A 19,493-nucleotide genomic window follows, 5' to 3' on the forward strand; every position below is an offset into this window, starting at 1 on the left:
TGAAGTGGCCCATGTTTCTCTCAGCTGGGATGTTGTCTTGCTCTGAAACCTTTTAGCAGATGACAAGGTATTGCCCTGGGTGTATTCGGGAACACAAGTCTTTGCTGAGGTGGTTAGGCAGCCACATCCCTTCAAAGCTGGGGACTGCCCTCAGGGCTGAAACCATTTGGAGGACATTTTATATTTGCAAAGTGTTGCTCTGACATGTTGTCATTTATTTCTCACAACAGATCAGTGAAATTGGAGAGCTTTCTCAGATGTACTGTACCTCTGGGAGGAAGATGAGGGCCAGGAGACCTGCCAATTTAATTGTCATCATTCTCATTGTCCCTGGAGTTATCATCATCATCATCATCATCATCATTTTTGTTTGTGGCAAGTTATTGAGAAGCATAAGGCATGGCTCCTGCTTGTAAGAAACATACAGTCTAGCTGGGTAGACAAGTTCATTTTCATTCAGTCACTATTCCTTCAACAATGCTTTCTTTCTGCAACCTTCTCTTGAGCAGCTGTTATACTCCACATAATTATTGGAGATCAGTATCTACTCCCTGTCCCGGGGCAGGTGTTAGGAAAGGCTTCAGAGAGGAGAGAAGATTTGCTTAGGAACGAGACTGCATGTGGAAGGCAGAAAAAAGGAGACATTTAGTTCAGGCGGAGAGAGGAGCAGGCGCAAAGAGGAAGAGGAAAGAAAGGGCGTGTGTGTCCAGGGAAAGCCGGGAGCCTGGCGTGGCAGGAACACAGGAGGTGAGGGCTGCAGTGGCTGGAGGTGAGGAGCACTGGGCCAGCCTGAGGTCAGATGGGCGTGCCATGCTAAGCTGAAAGGCACTTTTTCTCCAGGAGACTAGGAGCAGGGGAGTGACATGATTAGACATGGTTTTTATAAAGACCACACTGATTGCAGTGCAGAGAGTGAGCAGGGGAAGGATCAAGTCAGAGTGGTCCTTCTGGAAACAACACGGAGCAAGATGCATGGAATGTGCAGTGTGATGGGGACACAGACAAGACACACAGATGGAGGATAATGTGGCGAGGCAAAGTTACATACGGGGGTTGGAGGGGAATGCTTCTTTCCGTGCCTCATATTTCCTTCTACAAGGAGGCTGCCTTACAGAAACACCCTGGGCATGTGCCCTGCTCTGTGCCTGCAGAGGTGGTGGGGGCCTGGGGCCTGCCTCAGCCCCATGAAGCTGAATGATCCTTCTGTCTAATTCTGGGCTTTGGGATAGGAACCCCGCTTGCTCAAATTTGTAACACGCAATCTCCAGCATCAGTTTTTGTCAGTAAAAAGATTATGTATCGGTTTTCTATAGGTTGACTCTTTTGTCCTATTTCTCAACGAATTTAGAACTGAGAAGCGAAGATAGTGTAATTATTGGACCTCTTCAAAGAGTTAAGAGAGCAGCCTTGATGCTGGCTTTGACGTTATCGAGTCATTGAATGATGGCCAGCAACCAGTTGCTTCTGGATTACCTGATATGTGAGCAAGATAAAGCCCTGTTCATTTAATTCAGGGTGTGCATCAGGCTTTCTGATAAACTGAGCGAATGTTTTCCCAGCTGATACAGGAAGGTCGTGACACCATTAACTCTAGACCTACAGAGAGGATGAGGCTGAAGACGGGGGCTTGGGAGCCATCAATGTTTAGATGGAAGTGGAAGTCATGATACTAGGCATGATGGAGCACAGAGGAGGGTCACCTAACCAACACGGGGAGTCAAAGAAGGCTTCCTGGAGGAATGGTCATCTAGGCCATGTTGAAGGATGAGAAGAGGAGAACAAATATGTTGGAGTGAAAGAGTGGGGATTTGATGGGGTGGGATGGGGTTGGGTAGGGCTATTGTCAAGGTGGGCAGAGGGGTGATGCGTAGAAAGGAATGAAGCCAGTAACAATGTACGTGTATATCAGTATGTTTGTGGGTTTGCTTATAAGCAGTGGTCTCAGTGAAGACGAATGAAGATAGAGAGGTAGGTGGAGGCCAGATAACAAAGGAACTTTTCAGTATTATTAAGGTAATCAGATGAGAAATGGTGAAGATATGAACTAAGAACCTGATGGAGGAGATAGAAAGAAGAGAATTGATGGGAGAGGAGCTTTTGAGCAGGAAGTGCAGAACATGATAACCATTTGGACGATGGGCTTGAGAATGAGGTGCGGTCTGAGGCAATTTATGGATTTCAGGGGATAGCCTCGTATGGCAGACATTGTTAAGCTCTGTGACAATATCAGGGCCCCACACCTTCCTAGCTAACATCACCTCAATAGCGCATAGTACCTCTTGCAGTAAGGGGGGCTCTATTCATGGCTTCTGAATCCACCAGGTGCTCTGGGAAGCATTATGCTTTTCCTGATAAAAGGGAAATGTACAGCAGGCAATGTATCTTTCCTCTTTCTTATGGCCTCATGCTCAGTGGCTTCATGAAACCCTGAAGCGATAAGCAGGAGAAAAAGTCAAGAGAACAGCCTGGATGCTGGCCTTGACATTATCGAGTTATTGAATGAATGCCAGCAACCACTTCCCTCCTGATTGCTTGATAAGCGAGCAAGATAAAGCCCTGTTTGTTTAATCCAGGGTGTACGTCAGGCTTTCTGATAAACTGTGTGAATGCATTCCCAGCTAATACAGGAAGGTCATGGCACCATTAAATCTGAACCTCCAGAGAAGACAGGGCTGAAGATTGGGGTCTGGGAGCCATCAGTGTTTAGATGGAAGTGAGAGTCATGGGTGGGGATGAGTGTAGAGTGACAAGTGAAGAGAATCCAGAAATAAATGACCTTTCAAGGGTCAGAAGATTGGGACAAAGAAGCAGAGGAGGCCAGGTGTGCAGTCTCTCAGGTAACATGATAGATGCCATGATGCTCTCCTCGGGGCATTTAGCCCACTCATTCATTCAACGCTTGTTCACTGAGGGGCAACTCTTTGGTACACACAGATATGACTTAAGGCCGTGGGCAGTAGCAGTCTAGAAAGCAGTGCACTTGGGAATGGGGTTCTCTGGTTTCTGAGGATCCTCATCCAGCAAGGTCATGCGTAGGAGAGAGGGCCAGTCCCGTTCCTGAATGAACTACTGGGCGGGGGTCTATGCAGAGGGTCCTTGTGGAATCCTACACTGGGCATAGTGTGGGAAAGCTTAGACACAGCTTGGCCTTAAACAGCCCAAAAGTTCAACTGTGTGCAACAGCCACAATAAAAGCCTCTCAGGCTCCAGTTTTTGAGTCCATCAGGAGGCAGCCCGAGGTTGTGATCAGAGAACACTGGGTGTGGCACCAACACACCTGAACATGAGTTCCGAGACCTGAGCCCAACAACGGGGCCTCCATTGCGAAGTGGGGGCAGTAGTAACCTATGTTAGCATTACTGCGTGGCACAGTGATCGCGGGGGTGTTAAGCCCCAGCTCCTCTTTCTCTTTCTTTATAACTAAAGAAAAACAAGGTTGCTTTCTTCAGCCTTCTGTGCAACTCCTTCAGTGACAAGCTTGGAGTCTCAAATCCAAGCTTCCCCTCGGGGCCTCGGTTTTCTCCTTTGTCAAGTGAGGGACTTGACCTAGAATATGGCTTCTGAAGCTCGGGTTTGAACTGCGTGGTTGCTTCTGTTAAGGTTGGTTTCACGTTCTGCTGCTTATAGCTTTTCTTTTTGCCAGAAGGTGGTGCTATTGAGTTCTGTATTTACATGGAGCCCTTCATTTGCTTCAAGTTCTGGGAGACCCAAGCTGGCCTCTCTTAGATGCTCTGAATGTGCCCTTTTGGTTGAAGGGGGGTCTCTTTACAGGTCCTGGCTATTCTTCGCTCCCCTTCCCAGTCCTGCTGACCCAGGCTGCAATCTGGTTCAGCTCTTTTCAAGTCTTAAAATGCTGGTGAGTGTGGTCCCAGTTCCACTGGCCTCAGTTCAGGGCCACAGTGGGAGGCTGGGGGCCTCTGGACTGTTCCAGGGTGTGGGGATGACAGAGGTCCGAGAACTGGCCCCCAAGACTGTGGCTGGTACAGGACTGGTTGAAGCCCTTGGCAGAATAGTTTCTTTGGTTCCATTGGGACTCCCAAGACCATTCCTCACCCCTTACCTCAGACTTCCATGTCCCCAAGTCCCTTCCACTCACTGCCTGATGGAGCTACTTATTATTTGAACTCTCAGGTCTGGCTCTCCAGCTCCATCTGGAAGCATCAGGCTTCAGCTGTGGCCAAGAGTCCTCATGTCACCCAGATTTGGGTGGGGTTGATGGTTTGGTATCACCGAGGAACCACTGATCTCTCTTAACTATCTCCACCAGGAGCAAGCCCCAGGAGGAGTCCTGGTGTCCTGTCACAACAAGAGAGGTGGGCCCTTGATGAGGTGGGCCAACAACTGCCCATCAATAGCAATCAATGCGCCTTTCTCTCAGACACATAATATTGATAAGGATGGGGCTGTCCTGCAAAGACAAAGGCATGTGGACAGCTGATCAAGCTAGGCAGTGATTTGCACTCAGGCACCAGCTCCCGGGGGTGCCTGTCTTTCTTGGCACAGGTCCCTGGTCCCATCAGCCTCCCTGTCCTCCAGGATCTGCCCTCGCCCAGCAGTTCCTGTGCTCCCTGGGTGCCTTCGCCCCTCCAGCCCAGATGAGGAACATGCCATGGCCAAACCAACCTGTGCTTTCTTGCTCCCTACAAGGACAAATCGCAGGACTACTGAGTTTCAGGGTTTTGCTGTGCATCGCTAAGGAGTATCAGACAGCCGATGTCTTCAAAACAACAAACGAGGAAGAGGGGAAAGAGCGTAAGCTCCGGAAACACAGGGACAGGATAAGGCTGCAGCTCTGTTACCACGGCCTAGCTCTGCAGTGCCTACGAGTTACTGAATTTCTCTGTTACGTGTATGTATATCCACACATATACATACACGTATGCATACATATACACAATATATACGCAAAAAATGTTTGGATGTTTGACTTCAGGTCATGATGGCTTGTTGTATATACAGGGGTCTGCCCTTACCCACGGGGAATACATCCTAAGACCCCCAGTGGACACCTGAAACCACAGATAGTACTGAGCCTTATGTATAGGGTTTTTTAATGTAGATACATATTTTTTCCTATACCTGGGTACCTACAATAGTTGAATATATAATTTAGGCACAGTAAGACTAACAATAATAACTAATGATAAAATAGGACAATTATAACAATATACTGTAATAATACTTACGTGAATGTGTTGTCTCTCTCTCTCCAAGTATCTTACTGTGCTGTCCTCACCCTTCTTCTTCTTGTGATGACGTGAGATGATACGGTGCCTACGTGGTGAGATGAAGGGAAGTGAACCATGTGGGCATTGTGACACAGCATGAGGCTATTATTGATGATCTGACAATACGTCAGAAAGAGGATCATCCACCCATGATCGATGATGTCGATGGTTTGATGTCAGGAGCAGGTGATGTCGAAGATTACTTGCACACAAGCACTGTGATGCCACGACAGCTGATCTGATGACTGAGATGGCTACTAAGTGACTAATGAGCAAGTAGGGTATACAGCATGGATGTGCGGGACACAGGGGTGATTCATGTCCTGCGTGGGACAGAGAGTGACAGCACAAGATTTCATCATGCTACTCAGAATAGTGTGCAATTTAAAACTTATGAATTATTTATTTCTGGAATTTTCCATTTAATATTTTCCGACCATGATTAACCATAGGTAACTGAAACCATGGAAAGCAAAACTGGAGATAAAGGGGGCTTAGTGTACATCATTTCATTTCCTGCCATTGGTATTTTATTGCAATTTAGGAAATATAGGATAATTATTAACCTTCCCTTTGAAAGGACCCATTTGTGGGCAGTAATTTCCTGGGTTCTGGTGACATTTTCCTTGGGTTTATTTTCCATGGCCTTGGTTTGGTAAATCTCTTTAAAAGACACCCAATATTTCCCCAATTCTGGGACAATAATTCCCTTTTTATTCCGGAATATGTATGTCAACCACTCAACAGCATATTTGGGTGCCAACCTTCTGGTCATAATGAAGCAATAACAAGAGAATATTCTCAGGTCTTAGGGCTTCAGGCAAGTCTACAAATCTCTCTCCTTTTTCTGACTCCATGGAAATGCAGGGGACTTACTGTGCCTTCCTCTATGCAAAGCCTGAACATCAATGATCTTACTCAGAAATCACAGGGTGATAATTTGAATGATGGCAGATCGAATGGTTTTGGTTTTGAAGTCATTATCATCATCATAATAGTGCCTTTTACAATTGTAATATTTTTAATTTTTCAAAACGCTTTCATATGTTTTGTCTTCCTGTGACATCACCAAAGTCCAGGAGTATGCATGTTGTATATGATTTATCACCATGTCTTAGGTAAGAAATCCAGAGTCTTGAGAGGCAAGATGACAATTGTAATAGCTTCTACTTCCTAAGCTTGCTCTTCGTGAAACTGTGTACTAATCATGTGCTTATTTACTTTTCACACTAACCTTATGAGGAAGGCATTATTATCCTTATTTTTCGGATGATGCAACCAAGCTCAAGAGAGGTTGAATAACTTCTTCAAGATCACACCACTAGCAAGAAGAACCAGGATTCAAACATTTGTGTATAAAATCTCATAGTCTTTGTCATTTCATGATAGCATGATGCTCTTCCCTTGAGAGTGGTGGGGGGAGGGGAAAGGAGCTGGCCTGGGAGTCAGGAAGCCCCTAGTCCTGCTTGAGCCTGCCTCTAACCTGTGGAGTCATCTTGGGTAAGTTGTTTCTCTTCTGTTACCTTCAGCTTCCTTAGGTAAAGCATGGAGTGTAGAAATGAGGCACCTTCTAGTTCTAGGACTCTATGACATATTTGAATTACTCCGTAGGTTACAGAGCTGGGGATAATTTGTAGTGGAGCATTAATGCCCAGTCTACAGCTCTTTTCCATGTCATTCATGTCTGAGTGAGAATTTCCCTCCAAGAAGAATTTAATGCTCTGGGCACAGTTGTTGACTCTGCAGAGAAGAGTGTTGGAGAGGAATGGCAAGACCAAGAGTTGGGGTGGCCGTGGGCAGCCTCCTTCATCCCTTGGGCATGGCAAGGATGTGGGAGTTTCGCATAAACCAACTGATTGCTCCAGGAGAAGTTAGCTGGGCATGAATTGCTGTGTTATCTTGGGTTCCCTAAAGATGAGCCTACAATAAGGACTCATATGCAAGTCACTTACTTTGGGAGGTAATCCCAGAGATCAGGAGTGGAGGGGCTGGGAAGAGTGACATGAAAGGAAGGAAAGCCAATCCCATGGGTGCGGTCTTGAGGTGGTTAATTCCGTGAACAATTGGGTTACTGCTGTGGGCAACTGGGTCTTGATCCTGCTGGGATCCTGCCTTGGAACTGTTCACTAGAGACATGGAAAACTGTTTTGGTCTTCCACGTAGTGTTCTGGGAGTGTTAACTCCCTTGCGCTTCCAGTTTGCGCATACACCAGAGTGGCTGAGCAGACTCTAGCACGCAACTCATAAGACAAGAAGCCCCAGGCAAAAAGCAAGAGATGCCTGGGGCAGCAGAAGAGAGATGCTATAGCTTGTTGCTGTGACAATGGCTAAGGCAAAATGGTGGCCAAGAGGATGAGAGATGGGGCATCAAGGAGGTCTGACATAATTGTCTTGGTGGTACCCAGCCCAAGAGGGTATGGGGTGGGTTGTAGGGGGAGATCTGAGTGTGGGTATGGAGGGACTGGAAGAGATTATCCAGAGTGCATCTCCCATGTTAGGAACCTGCAGTGAAGAGACCCTGTAGGGTCTACTGCAAGACATCCAGCATTTGGATGCCAGCACTCAAGGCTAAAGAGCCAAGTAAAAAGACTTTCCCTCATTTCTCTCTAATTCTCTCTTCTCCCCTGGAGGAGCTGGGAGTAGAGACAGATGAGGTGGGGGAAGAAAGGACTGATCATACCACTTCCCCCTCCCCCCAAGTCCTTCAGGCCAATAAGTTGACCACTGAGCCAGGGGGTCAGGGGGATGGGGAGTGTGAATGCCAAATTAGACATGAACTATGTGTTCCGCTGCACTGGACTGAACTGGAAAAGCTATGGGATGTCACTAAGGGATGGAAAAGATGTGACACAGCAGCATTGAAGGCAGTGCTTAGAGGGAATAAAGGTTTCATGTTTCTACGTCACCAGGTTTAGACCGTTCAAACACTGGCCACAATGACCGTTTAGCTGTTTATCACTTAGGACAACTGAGTCAGCAATCCTTCTTTTTCTCAGCGGCAGATTCCTCAGGTTCAGTAATGTTGTGTATATACTGTACAAATAATGTTAAGGATAAAGTGCATTTTACGATGGTGATTTCAACCTCCAATGCCTTCAGGAGCCAGATGGAGAGCAGAAGAGAGGGATGCAGGCCTGACTGGGACTGATGAACCGGAGAGTTCCTGCCCTGCTTGCAGGGGCAGGCACTGCTCAGCTCTAGCTGCTTGCCTTGCAGAAACAGCAGCATAGGGAGTTTGGGTCATTGGTCACTGGAGCCAAATACCTGGCTTGCTTTCCACCACCATACCCCCTCTGTGTCCCCATGGTAGGCTATTCTAATGGGCGACCTTTCTGTATCCAGCTCCTTCTCTAAATAACTTGACAGTGATCTCCCATTGGGGTTGGGACCCTTTCTTGTCTCCAGGCTCATCTCATTCCTATGACTTGTTTTGGCTAATGGTATATTAGCAGCTGAGACACAAATGGAGGCTTGGGTGAGTGGGTTTGCCCTCTTGCACCTCTGCCGTCACCATGAGGAGAATATGCCTGTACCAGTTGCTGATCCCATGAGGGGAGTGAGAGAAGGCAGAGCTGAACTGCCCTAGCCAAACCCCTCATCAGTCAGGTGAGCCCCAGCTGACCCACAGATTATAAAAATAAATGATGGTTGTGATAAGTCATTGGGTTTTGGGGTGGTTGGCTATATAGCAATTTTGTATCAGTAGTTAAACCAACAGAACACTCACGACACTGATAATGTGGCACTATTTCCTGCTGAGCCTCTAGGTGGCCTCAGATTCCTCCCCAACACAGCCATCCAGGCAGCCACTCTTAACCCATGGGAATAGCAAACCAGGCTAACTGCTGGCCAGACTCCAGGAGGTGACAGGGAGCCTCTGAAGGCTGCTCTGGGTGTTTGGGTGTGTTCACAGCGCCACTGGGTGCCCCTTCATCTTTTCTTTTGTTCTGTCTGTGCTTGTCCTCAGAGAGCTGGTGGCCCAGGCTCCGTGACCTATACAATATTCCCAGGCTTTCTGATTTAGTCTGTTTGGTCCCTTTTCTGCATTTGTACTCTGGGCTTTTCACAACTTCAAAGAGCTTCTCACCCACGTTCACTAATTAATTCATTACTCCTGTGAGTAAAACCTGAAGCAGTGAGAGGAGAATGTCATTAGCAAGAGCACCGGAGGCTCATTATTCAGAATAGGCTGCCCAGAGCCAGGCTCCCTCCACCAGAGCTGTTAGCTCCCTCCAGGCTGATGGGGACTGGGCAGGCAAGTGTGGACCAGGGTAGGAGGCTATAAAGCACTCAGCAGTCGTCAAGCACCCACTGTGTGCTCAGCTAGTTGTGCTAGGTGCGTGAGGACAGAAGTTGTAAAACGTGGTTTCTGACCTCAAGGCCCTTCAGTGTAGTGAGAGCACAGGCTCTGGAGTCGTGTAGACCTGAGTTTGAATCCCGGCAATTTATAAGCTGTGTAGCCTTGGGCCTCAGTTTCCTCATCTCTAAAATGGGATTCTAATATCTCTTTAGGGGTGAAGAAGCAACATTTGCAAATAAAAGGTGCAGTGGAAGGCCTGGCACACAGTGAGTGCTCCGTAAACTGCGGCCATTACCCAGATCCCCCAGACCAACGCCTTCCTCTGCTGTCTAGGGTTTAAGACGCAGCACTCTCACCACTGCAGCCCTGGGGTTGTTTCCCAGTCAGGGAACCACACCACCATCTGTTGGTTGTCATACTGGTGGCTGCCTATTGCTGCGATGCTGAAAGCTATGCCACTGGTATTCCAAATACAAGCAGGGTCGCCCATGGTGGACAGGTTTCAGAGAAACTTCCAGACTAAGATGGACTAGGAAGAAGGACTTGGCCACCCACTTCCCAAACAATTGGCCATGAAAACCCTACGAACAGCACATGAATACCAGTGGAGCGTTGTCTGATAAAGTACCCGAAGGTGAGAGGATGGTGCAAAGAGACCAGGCAGGGTTCCGCTCTGCTGAACACAGGGTCACTAGGAGTCAGAATCGACTGGGCGGCACTAACAACAAAATGTCTTCATGTGCATCTCTCATCCCAAGCCTGGCGGGGGCATACAGGACAGTGTGTCAGAAGAAAGGGACCTGGCAGAGGGTTGAAGTCCTGAGGATGCCTTTATTTCAGGGATGAGATGGGGACGAGGGAAATCAAAGGGCTAGAGGGATAGGAGGAACACCAGGAAGATGCAAGCACGCAGGGGCCAAGGGAGAGGTGCCAGAACGGTGAGGGAGGAAGGTGGCGGTCTGCAGTGCCCTGTGCTGAGGAGCGAAGGAGCACCACGTAGACTGAGGGTGTTCATCCATTCAGTCACCCAACAGTTGCTAAGCGCCTGGGGTGGCCATGAAGCTGCTCCACTCAGATCTCCTCCTGAGGGGAACATGACTGACAGCCCCTCTGGGTCGCCCATGCATTGGCATCAAGGGTACGTTTCTCCTGGGCTGTTCCCAGCCAATGATTGCAGAGGGCAGTCTATTCCTGTGGGGTGTGGGACTCCCCTACTGGGCTCCTTATTGGCCTGGCTGGAACTTTCTTAGAACAGCACTGTAGTCTAAGACTCTTCCCACCCAGTTCTTCCTCCCTGCTCTCCTTTCACAGATGTCAGACCTGTATTACAGTCTTAACTCTCCTTGCTCCCTGTCCCCTTTATCTTTCACAAGTGGTGTCTGCAATACATCCCTTACACTTCTAGCTCCATCTTTGCATTGGCTTCCTGGAGGATCCAAACCAACACACTAACACGGTACCTAATGTGTCATGCGCTGCTTTGTGCACTGGGGTGGCCAAGGCAAAGTCCCTCACATAATGCAGCTGGTGGTGAGTTATCTTCTGTTGGAAGATAAATAGGCAAATAAATAAATATGCTAATTTTTGACGGTGAAACTTACTACAAAGAAAACAAAATGGGAGACTACCTTAGATCAGGGGGTAAGAGAAGGCCTTTGAAATGGTGATGTTTGACCTGAGACCAGAAAGCTGAGGAGTGAGTTTGCAAGAGACTGGAGTTGAGGTGTGAGAGGGTTAATTTTATCTGTCAACTTGGCTGGGCCACAATGCCCAGATACATGGTCAAACATTATTCTGGATGTTTCTGCGAGGATGTTTTTGGATGAGATTAACATTTAAATTGGTGGACTTTGAGTAAAGCAGATTGTCCTGCCTAATGTGGGTGGTCTCATCCATTTAGTTGAAGGCCCGAATAGAACGGAGACTGACCACTCCTGAGCAAGAGGCAGGCTTTTGGACTTGAACTGTGGCATCAACACTTCCTGGGGCTCCAGCCTGCCGACCCACCCTGCAGATTTTGGACTTGGCAGCCTCCATAATTGCGTGAGCTAATTCCTTAAAATAAATCTCTTTAAAAACACCCCCCCCCCACCCGACACACACACAAATATACACACATACATACATTGCACCCTGCCCTCCCCCTGCCATACATCATATTGCTTCTGTTTCTCTGGAGAACCCTGACTAATACAGGATGGGAGAGCACTCTGGGCAGAGAGAATAGAAATTCTGGAGACAGAAGTGAGCATTCAAGTCAGCAAGAAGGCTGGTGTGGCTGGGCCTGAGGAAGGGAGGGGGCTATGGGGAGAGATGAGGCCTTCTGGAAACACTCCATGGGAAAAGACAACTGGAAAGTTGTTGGTGACCTTTGAGAGGACTGGCAGTCAAGGAATGAGGGTGGAAACGGGATTCCAAGGGATTAAGGTCAAGGTAGGTGGTGAGGAAGTTGGAACTTCAGGTACAGACAACTCTTTCAAGAGGTTTAGTGTTTACAGAACAAAGAGAAGCAGGAGGAGGGGATTTTTAAGAAAGAGAATCTTGCTCATGGATATGGGCGGGCTAATGAGAGATCAAGATGGCAAGAGGAAGAGAGGAAATAATCGGCGAAAGGAAGTCTCAGACACGGTAGAACGTTAGGACATTGTAGTGGGTTGAATGGTGGTCCCCAAAAAGATATGTCCCTTTCCTAATACCCAGACCCTGTGAATGTGGCCTTATGTGGAAAAAGGGTCTTTGCAGATGTGGTTAAGTTAAGGATCTCGAGATGAGATCATCCTGGATTACCTGGATGGGCCCTAAATCCAATAACAAGTGTTCTTATAAGAGACAAATGGGGACATATGAAGACAGATGGAGAGAAGTTGGCACCTTGACCACTGAGGAGGCAGAGATTGGAATGATGCTGCTAATGAAGCCAAGGATTGCTGGGAGCCACCAGAACCTCCAGAGGGAGCACGGCCCTGCCGACACCTTGATTTAGGACTTCTGGCCTTCAGAACTGTGAGAGAATGTTTCTGTTGTTTTTAGACCATGGAGTTTGTGGGAATTTGTTATGGCAGCCCCAGGAAACGAAGACAAGCATGAGCAACCCAAAGTGACAACCCTTCCTCCTAAAAGCCTGGGGCTCTCCTCTGTCTGGGGAATACGTGCTGCCTTGGAACACCTTGCTTCCTGGGGCCTCTGTTTCCTCTCCTGTTGTTTTTGTACTTTTTACATGTTTTCATCTTAGGAGACCAAGTGTGTAGGAAAAGGACATGGCCTTGGGAGACTGACATACCAGGCTTTGAAATACATCTTCTTCATTCCCTTGCTGTGTGGTTGCTGAGTCTGTTTATTTCCGGGCTCCTGAGGACTGAAGATTCTCATTTACATAGAATACTTAGCACAGGCCCTGGGTCCTAGTATGTGCTCAACAAATGGCCCTTCGCTTATCTCAGCTGGAGACTCTTAAGGTCAGAAACTGGGTGGTATTTGTCTTTGCGCTCCCTTAAGAGTTCCGGGATACATAAATTTGCCATGAAGATTTGTTATTTGTTGTCAGTTGACCCATGATAGAAATACCTATTTGTTGAGTAACTGCTGTCTAACAGGCATTCATCTCAGCATTTAAACTGCTTATTTATTTAATCCTTGTGAGAATTCCAAGATAGCCATGTTATTGTCTTTGCTTTCCAGGTGAGAAAAAAGAGGTGAAGCTGTGATGGGTGCTCAGTTCTGGTCCCTGGGTCTACTCTACCACCCTGACCAAGAGGCCCTTTAGTAAAGAAGGTGAGTCCGTCTATGTCCTTACTGTCAGCTTCCTGACAGCTACCCTGAGTTCCTCCTTGTTCCCCTGCTGGGCCCCCAAGCCACACTCTGCCCCGGTTCCAGCCCAGCTTTCTGGTCCCACGTTTGTCGTTCTTTTTCTTTTCCCGCAGCGGCCGTAGGGTTAAAGTCTATTGCTAAACTGTGTCTCTTCATGGATCTCTTCGCATAACATTTAATCGCTGGTAACGACTGTGACCCCAGCGGCAGTCATCCAGTGAACTTCAAGTTGGCATTTCAATTAGCTGTGCTGATGGCTGGGTTTGGGCATTTCATATATTTGTGAGGAAGCTTAGCCTAAAAGCAGCCAGCGAAGGGACTTATTACTACAGAGCTTCTCGCGGGGAAGAAATAACCTCATTACAGCTGCTCTGGCTCTGGTCGAGAGAAGGCAAGCAAGGTGGAATCTCTCAGGCAGCTATTTGTGCAGGGAGGAGCTTGATGCACAAGACTTAAAAACAACCAGGAGGGTTTCTCTCCACTCCACTCTCCGCCCCCCCCCCCCCCCCCCCCCCCGGCTTCTCTCCCTTCCTCCTCTTCCCTCTCCACCCCTTCTCTCTCCTCCTTTTTCACCTCCCTCTCACTCCGTCCTCCCCTTTCTCTTCCTTTTTTTTTTTTTTTTTGCTTTGCCTCTTCTTTTCTTCCATCCTTCATTTTTTGCTTTCATTAGCTAAAGCCTTTGCTAGAAATAATGGTAACTTAGTGTCCTCAGGCCTCAGGGGTTCATGGTTATGGATAGGATCACATTAACAGTTGAAATTGGAGTTTACACACACACACATGCCCCCCCCACATACATGCCCACACACACACTTGTGCAAAGTCCAAGTCCTCTCTTGCTCCGGGTATCCTGAGGTTTTGGAATGCTCTTTTTCCAAATACACAGTAGCCAATGCACATGAAGTAGGAGAGAGGGAAGATTATAGGCTTTAATACTAAATATACCTGCGTTTGAATCCCCACTCCAGCGTTTTATTGGCTCTGTGACTTTGAGCAAGTACCTAAACCTCTCTGGCCCTCAGTTTTCTTATCTGTACAATGAGAATAATAAATCCTATATCTTGGAGTTGTCACGGGACAAGAGAGTAAGTGTGAAAGCTTAGCACAGTGGAGGAGCAAACTAATTGGTAGGTGTTGTTATTATTCTTGCTTTAATGCCATGGAGTTCTGTGTCTTCAGCAGATCACAGCTGTATCTGTGCCCAGCAGTCCATCTGTCTTTCCTTCCTTCTTTCTTCTCCTCTTCTCTGCTTTCATTTCTTTCTCCTAGAAATCTTTACTGATACTTTTATTAAGTTATTACCTCTAAGCACAAACACCTCCCTTCTACGCTTAGCCTTGAGATTCAGGGGCTGGAACTCTGCAAGGCTGGACAGGCTGGGAGAGGGGGTTGACTTCTTCCCATGGGCTCCCTGGGCTTCAACGGCTTCCGATGGCTTCCGGTTCCTGAGAGCATCAGCCTGGAGGCAGCAGCGCCCCCTGGTAGCGGCAGCTGAGTCCAGCTTACAATTGGATTGAGCCTTGTCATGCCCCACCTTGAAGACATCAGCCAGGCAGTGCCCCTCCTCAGATGGGTGTCTGAGGCCAAGAGGTCTTCCTCTGAGCTCAGAGACACCAGCCCCAGCCCAGCAGTGTCCCCTTCTCAGAGTGCCAAGTGTCAGCCCCATGGAGCCTCTTCTCCAAGTTTTAATAATTAATCATTTCAACCTCTTATCTTGGTCAACCCAGCCCTAGATGGTTACTTTAGAATTCTCTTTTTAACTAACTAACGTTATGGCTGGTTAACAAATTTTTATTTTAATTCTCTCTGTTTAAATAACTGGTGTGATTTCCTGATTGAATCCTGATTATACAAATGCCTAGCATGGACCAGGCACTGTTCTGGGCTCTGTGGAGACAGCAGTAACCCAAACAGGAAAAACACTGCCTCAGGGAGCTTATATCCTGTTTAGGCAAAACAGAAAAGAAACACATATATTGGGAAAATATGATATGTCAGAGAGTCGTAAGTGCTATCTAGAAAAATATACTAAGAAAGGGATGTAGGAGTGCCTGGGTGAGGGTGGTTTGCAGTTTAAGCTGTGATGTTTACATGACCCCACTCATCATATATATGAAAATACTTTGTTGCCCAGATATTGAAAATTATTTTGTTTCTTTCCTTCATAACATAGCCTTTTTGAAAATCTTGCAGATTGTGTAAAGCTAGGGAGAGTGTAGAATTAACAGGGCTCTAAATGGATGTCATACCTGGAAAAAAAAGCAAAATGTTTTATTTGGGTGGCTAATGAGTGTGTGTGTGTGTGTGTGTGGTATTCTCCTGCCTTTACAGCATAATCACTGAATCCACCGGTCTTCCTTAGAACAGATTCTCAGGCTCATTTTAAACCATAGATACTACAGCCCAGGAGGGGACTTTAGTTTTCAAACAAAAGCTCTTAGAATTTTCTTCCTCATTTCACAATTCTCAGAGGATTCTAATCATATTTGTCTGTACATATTCCTCATTTCTTTCCTCGGCACCAAGTAGGCCTCTTGAATTGGAGAATCCCACCACTGGGGGTTTTCATTTGGTTGATTTTCCTAGAGTAGCAGCTTTTCACTTCCAGGTTTCACAGAACTGAGTCCCGAGGGAAGATCTGAACAGTCTTTGGGACAGAAGGCCATGGTCACGGGTTGTAATTAACTCGACAGGCTGGGAGAGGGGGAACAGGACTTGCATCTCAATGACCAGCCTAATTTCTTGCTGACAGGTGGTGTAATAGCTTTTTTACAATGCTTTTACTTAGGCTTGGAAAAAATCTGGACTCAAATTGGTTCTTCTTTATATCTTTGCAGAATAATCTTTTGTGTTGGTCGAGACACGCAGGGATGAAGTCGAAAAAATGAAAGAGCAGATGTGGGTTACCCAGAGAAAGGTACCAGCCTGGGCCCACAGAGACTGGGTTTCCCTCTGAGTGTTTACATAGCAGAGGATTCCTCGTGTCCTGACCGCGGAAGTCACACGATTTTCCTCTTTGACTTTCTGAAAACGTCCCTGGACTGCAAGGAATGCCTTGATTATTACTGAGGAGGAGAAATGGATTCATCTTTTCTATCCTAGTCACAGTCCTTTTGGCATCATTCAAAGTTAGAGAAAGTTTATTTCATTACCTTGTGAAGGATCCAATTAGTATCTAAGTTATGCCCTTAATTAGTCTCTAAGTTACGGCCACTCCTGACATTCGGAGACGTCAGATAAGTTGGTAGGCGGACAGGGGCCCGCAGACAACAAAATTATCGAGCGTTTGGTTTGTGCTAGGAACTGTGCTAGGGGCTTTATGTACATTTATCTCGTTTAATCCGCAGAACCACTCTGAGATAGATGTATTATTATTATCCTTATTTTACACAGGAGGAAAGAGAGGCTTAGAGATAGTAGGTAACTCAAGGTTATGCAGTTAGTAAGTGTTGGAAGCCAGGTTTCTACCTAGATCTGCTTGACAATGATTTGCAAGAGATCTTCCCATGAGCTGGGTGGGGGGAAAGAGTTTCTGAGACAACCCACTTCCTGTCCATTTAAATTACTCAATATTGAAGGAGGTCTGGGAGAAAGGTCATCTTTGCTCTATATTCTTGAAACAAACCAGATTAATTCTACCATAAACATATTTACTGAACAGCTCTACTAGGCCAGCTAATACCCTAAGTACTTTTAAACTCCTGATCTTATTTCATTTTCTCAATATCTTAAGGGGTAGAGACTAATATCCCCATTTTACATGGGATCACTGAGGTTAGGGTTGAATTAGCCTGTGCTGTTTACTTAGTTCCAGTCTTTCTGAATCCAGGTTCGTGGTTTCTAAGAGTTAATCTCTTCGATGAGTTTGATAGGCTGCTGTTCGTTTGGTTATCTGTTGCTGTGAACAAACCACTCCACAACTAAGTGACATAAAACAACAATCATTTTATTAGTCTCACACTTTTTTTGGTCATAAATTCGGGCAGCACACAGTGGGGTGGCTCCCTGATGAGTGGGACCTCAGCTGGGGTGGCTCTAACTGCTGGAGATGTCTAGATTGGCTCAACTGGAGGTCTGTGGGTTCTTTGGTTCTTTTTCACATCTCTTCTGCTGGAAGTGAATGTCCAAGATGGTGCCATCACTCATGTCTGGCATCTGGGCTGGTATGGCTGGAACAGTTGGAACTGCTGAGTCATTTTCTCTTTCCATATGGCCTGTACAAGTAGTTTCCTTCACCACATGATGATTTCAGGGTAGAGGGAATTCTTACAGGGCAGCTGGCTTCCTCCAGGGCAGAATTTCTCAATCTTAGCACTGTTAACACACTGGGATGGACAATTCTTTCTTGTGAGTGGTTAAGTGGGAACCAAAGTCCAGGTATGCTAACCTCCAGATTTTCCAGTTTACTGAGCTACACTTGAATTTGAATGACTCGTTGTTGAAAACCTGGGCTCAGTTGCACAGGCCACTCAGTCTTGCCCTTCTCTCCAGGCCTCCTTTAGAAAAGTAAATACCTGCTATGCCAGATATTATAACATTTAGCAATGCTGCAGAGGAAAATGTAAAAGAACACCTATTTACAGGAGCCTATGAACCACACGTTATTCTGGGGAAAAAATACATAGATATATTTATATACACATCTACATATAAATAATTTTTTAAAATTTTCTAAATTATCCTGTTAAGGTAGTAATAGCCTCCTTTTATAGTTAGCAACACTGAGACTCATATTGGTCAAGTGACTTACTCATCTTGGACAAAGTAGCGAAGATCTTGGAGGGATTGGAGCCCTAAACATGTTAGCATCATGAAGAACATGTGGATTACGCTTGAACTAACTCCAGAACTGTTCCATCCCTTTCCACTTGTATGATCATATCTATTTTATTGTGTCCCTTTGAAAGTCATGCCTCTTTACAACTTTAGCTTCTCTCTCCATCCTACCTAATAACATTTGGGAGCTTGGGAAAGTCTTTCTGTGATATTTACCATGCCCATCAGAATTGCTGGGCAATTCCGGTGAACCTCTTTGCAAAGAGTGAACTAGGCTGGCAACTTGAGGGAGCTGGATGCAATATTTTCAGGACGCTTATTTCTTTGCACCTCCTGTTTCTTGGTGTTGATCTTCACTGATTGCAAATGGACAACCGCTGCATGTGAGGTTTCTGCTGATGTTCAGGATGTCCGATCCATGAGCCACTGAGGGATGGGTGGTAATTTTTTCTGGCATCTGACAAGACTTAAGTATAGAGTCATGATGGACTGTCACTACAGGTTCAGCTCAAAGATATTTTTATAAGGAAAAGGGAGGCGTCCAGGAGAAGGAGTTTGAGTCATAAAGAATGAAAGCTTGATGCTTTGCCACATCAACTGCTAAACAACATTTACGCTTTCTCCAGATTCCCAAAGCCTTTAAGTCTTTATTTGAAAACAACAATGCCATTTATGGTTCACTGGGCCGGACTTTTGGATGTCTTTGTGAGAATTCCAGAATCATCTAGTAATTCTGCCTTCATGGATTGCAATTCAATAGATTTTTTTTTTAAAGATTGGCACCTGAGCTAACAACTGTTGCCAATCTTCTTTTTCTTTTCTTTCTGCTTTTCCTCCTCAAATCCACCCAGTGAGTAGTTGTATATTTTAGTTGTGGGTCCTTCTAGTTGTGGGATGTGGGATGCTGCCTCAACATGGCCTGATGAGCGGTGCCGTGTCTGTGCCCAGGATCCGAACCAGCAAAACCCTGGGCTGCTGTAGTGGAGTGCACAAACTTAACCACTCGGCCACGGGGCCGGCCCCTCAATAGATCTTGACACCCAGTAGGTGTTTAAGAAATGTTCAAGAAATCAAGAGCTATGATTTGTCCTAAGAGCTGAAATTGCATGTTGCAGGTGTCGACAGTGGAGAGAATACAGTATATTATCAATTGTAACCCTCATTATTCCAGGGACTCAGATGGTCCAGTCTCAGAGAGGGTTCATGTTAACAGACACGTCATCCCAATAGCAAAAAAATACCCAAAGGAAAAATGATGAAAAGGTAATTCATGTTCATTCTTTATTTGACTCCCTGAGAGAATATCAAAGAGGGATGATCCATTTAATCCAGGGAAACACCATGTAACATCACTTTTCCCTTTTTCTCCACTTCTCTCATAC

The 19,493-nt window shown here is 46.3% G+C and overlaps 1 long non-coding RNA gene across 1 annotated transcript in view; it reads left to right on the top strand.

Annotated features, from left to right (window-relative positions):
- Positions 1-19,493, top strand: part of LOC139039930 (uncharacterized) — a 188,544-nt gene that overhangs the window by 41,095 nt on the left and 127,956 nt on the right. Inside the window, exon 3 of the long non-coding RNA XR_011493338.1 lies at positions 13,207-13,299. This is a non-coding gene — a long non-coding RNA (uncharacterized lncRNA). The remainder of the gene's footprint in view (positions 1-13,206; positions 13,300-19,493) is intronic.

The sequence above is a fragment of the Equus asinus genome, chromosome 12 (genome assembly GCF_041296235.1).
Source record: "Equus asinus isolate D_3611 breed Donkey chromosome 12, EquAss-T2T_v2, whole genome shotgun sequence".
Classification (NCBI taxonomy): Eukaryota; Metazoa; Chordata; class Mammalia; order Perissodactyla; family Equidae; genus Equus; species Equus asinus.